The sequence below is a fragment of the Triticum dicoccoides genome, chromosome 1B (assembly GCF_002162155.2).
Source record: "Triticum dicoccoides isolate Atlit2015 ecotype Zavitan chromosome 1B, WEW_v2.0, whole genome shotgun sequence".
Classification (NCBI taxonomy): Eukaryota; Viridiplantae; Streptophyta; class Magnoliopsida; order Poales; family Poaceae; genus Triticum; species Triticum dicoccoides.
This window is the reverse complement of record NC_041381.1, coordinates 668,372-671,939: the sequence shown is the minus strand read 5'-3', so window position 1 is coordinate 671,939 and position 3,568 is coordinate 668,372.

Here is a 3,568-nt window from a genome sequence, read left to right as displayed (position 1 = left end):
GCTCCAGGGCTTATGGCGATGGTGGTGAGGAGTCACCTCATTATATTTGCTCTCAACATGTACACCATTTGCTACATCCTGTCAACCTCGTCACTTCAACTCACCTTAATGGCAAAGAAGAAAAATGATGCATCCTAATTAATTTCCTAGCACAAGTTGGAGGATCGAACGTAGCTTTCATTCAGAACTCAATTAATTGATTGAAGCCGACTTCTTACTCAGAGCTTACTGGACTGGCTCTAACTGAGGGACAGCGACTAACTCCCTTCTAGTTTATAATTGTGTGTCTCGGTAATTAATTTGACAAACGAAATTTTAGTCGTGCATCATAAAAAACCATACCACTGAATTTGTATAAAAAGAAGTTTTTTTAGATCACAGTACACGCAGACCCTACCCCTATGAGCACCTCCGAGAAACTGAGCCGGCATATCATCTTGAGATTGACGAAGTGACCAGAGGCGCCTCGTAGTCGATTGGAACGTCTACTCCCACTGAAATTAATCCAGGAATAATGCGAGCACCAGGATTTGAACCATGGTGGGCCGGGGATACGACTGTCCTCCTAACCATCCAAATATAAGTTGGTTCGCTAAAAGAAGTTTTTTATTGCATATTTTTCTGAGACATTTCTTTTTTCTTTTCACGACGGGAGGTCAAGACCCCCCGACCTCTACATCACCGTGATGCACACAATTGTTTTCGCTAGAGTTGTTTTCTCGAAACGGAGGTTTGGACCCTCAGCCTCTGCATAATTTTGAACACAACTATTTTCACTATAGTTATTTTCTTGAAAGGAAGGTCGTCACCATTGGCCTCTGCATCATTGTGATACACACAAATATTTTTACTATAGTTGTTTTTTCGAAAGCAAGGTCAAGACCATTGACTCTGCATCGTTGTGGTACACACAACCATTTTCACTACACAGTTGATGCAAGACAAGGAGGCCAATGTCATATCATTCTTTTTTTGTTATTTTTTAAAGGGTCCAGTCTGACAATGCTATGTATGAGCTCAGCATTCGGTTTTTTAGAAGGAAAGGATTAGAAACACAACATCATATAGTCTACACGTCTTTCCTTCTAGGTTCATAGTGCACATTTGTCCTAGGTTCAGAAAAAGAAAGAAGCATTCAATCCAAATGAAAGCATAGTATATTGCATCCATGAAAATATTTGCAAAATATAACAAAACTCATTGTTTAAGGCGGCAGCAAGTATAATAATATTGTGTAAGTTGACTATAAGAGTTTTTTTTTTTGAGAAAGATGTGCTACAAAAATGCCACATCAGATTTATGATAAGTTCAGGAGATAGATGACTGATGATAAGTGTTTTCCCGATATAAAACAAAAGTAGGCTACAGATTTATAGTCAGCTGCAATATGGGCAACAAGCTTTATATATTACTCCTTATTCTTTCATCCTCACTATGGGGAGTTCGACATAGTATAAAAAGATTGTGTAAGTGGAGTAATAAAGTTAGCCTCTCTAAAGTTAGCCAAGTATCAGTGACATACTAGATACGGATGTATCTAATACTAAAATGTAACTAGATACATCCGTATCTAGACAAATTTAAGACAAGAATTTTGAGACAGAGGGAGTAGTATATTGTGCATAACTCAACTACTATTCAGTTAATTGAGTGCAGATGATATGACAATGACATTTAACCACTAGCTAACTCCATTATTGGTTATGCCCGCTGTGTTAACCATCCTCACTATGGGGAGTTGGAATGAAACCACCCGTGGGGCCCAAAGATTAATGGAGTCGAGTACATGACGTTCAGGGCGTCGCTGGGGAGGCTGGCCGGTGAGATATTAGGCTGGTCATAGTGGGGAGTAACTTAGACTAGTGTCATGCATATGACACTAGTCTAAGTTACTACCTTCATAATGCAAAGTAACATAATAGTAGTATCATAGATGACTTCATTTACTAGCTCATAGACTCATCTTGTCTTGGAAAGCGCTATGTTACAGTAACATATTATGTTACTACCTCTCATTAATTACTTGCCACATAAGCAGAATTCTCTCGAAGAGCGCTATGTTACTAGCTAAGTTACTCCCACTATGACCAGCCTTAGAGTCAACAGCAATTAAACATGGGTGGGGCTCAAAGATTAATGGTGTACTATGAAAAACTGAGCGTGTGAACTACGCAAAGTATTCAAAATGTTTTCGCATAGCTGTACGCGCAGACCACCTAAAATTAACCATCGCTTGTGACATGTTTATCGAGTAGCCATTGAATTACCCCCTTGTCATCGTGGTGGTATTATTATGGCTGGTCGTGATTGATCTGACATCAAGCCATTTTGGTCATTTTCCTGGCCTAATTTCTAAGATGTGTTAAAATACACTCACATCTGTGACCCATGGTTATGGGTACAGGAAAATTATCAGAGGTACCGAAATTAATAATTAACTATATAGGGAATTGAAAACCCAAAACTACTATACTTTGTGACTGCGAATAATCAACATTAATCATGGCTAAAGATTTTTTTTTTCTTTTCTTCTGGTTGCATCCCTGAGCAACCTGCATGAGATTGACCTGAAGATGCTTCAAAGTAAATTACATCAGTGTCTGGCACATGGTTTGCCTTCGCCAGTTGTTTGTGGCTGGATGCATCTCACTATTTCCATACAGTATCTTGTATTAATGATACATCTGTTGCCACAGCGCAGAAGATAATACATATATCCACATCAAATTCGTGACCAACAAAATGAGAATAAAAATAAAATAAAAGTTTCACCATATAAACAGAAGGATCCGGTTGGACATAAAAACTTGGTACATATAGAAAACTATTATATGGATGGGCAACTAGATTGAATGCTGATGATATAATGAGATAGCGCCAAAACAGACTCTATTATTGGCTGTGGTCGCTGTGTTAGCCCTGCTCATCGTGGTGGGTTCATGACTTGGAATAGGGAAGTTTGGACATGAAGGGGGCTGTGGGGTTCAATAACTAATCGAGTTCATTGCATGGCTGTAGGAACACGTCCGAGGAGGCTGTCAACCTGTCTGGCAAGATAATAGAGTGCCCATCAATCAAACATGGGTGGGGTTCAAATCAAAAATTAATGGATGGACTACCTGTGCGGTTGGCCAGGTTGATGTGAGTAATGTGAACTGACATGGCGGCCGGAGGACCAAACCATGAACCATGAACGCACAAGTCTTTCATTAACTTTACAGAATTGCATGTGCGGACCACCAAGCATTTCGCCTCAGCTGTATGTCATAAATCCAACTACTCCCACATGTAGTATCGAGTAGCCTCCTTGTGACCCCATTGTCGCCATTTATTCTACTATTATAGCAGGTCGTGATTGATCTCAACTCTAGACCAACTCGTGAACGCTCGAGTCTTTCGTTAACTTTACACAACTGCATGAGTAATGACCCATTGATTCTGATTAAGCTGATATGCTATTGGATCATGGGCTGGTCGATTTTGCACATAAAGGAGGAGCTAAGAGAGAGGCTGATGCTATAGGGACAAAACTGCTAAAACATGTAGCAAGTGAGATCTACGGAGCTTC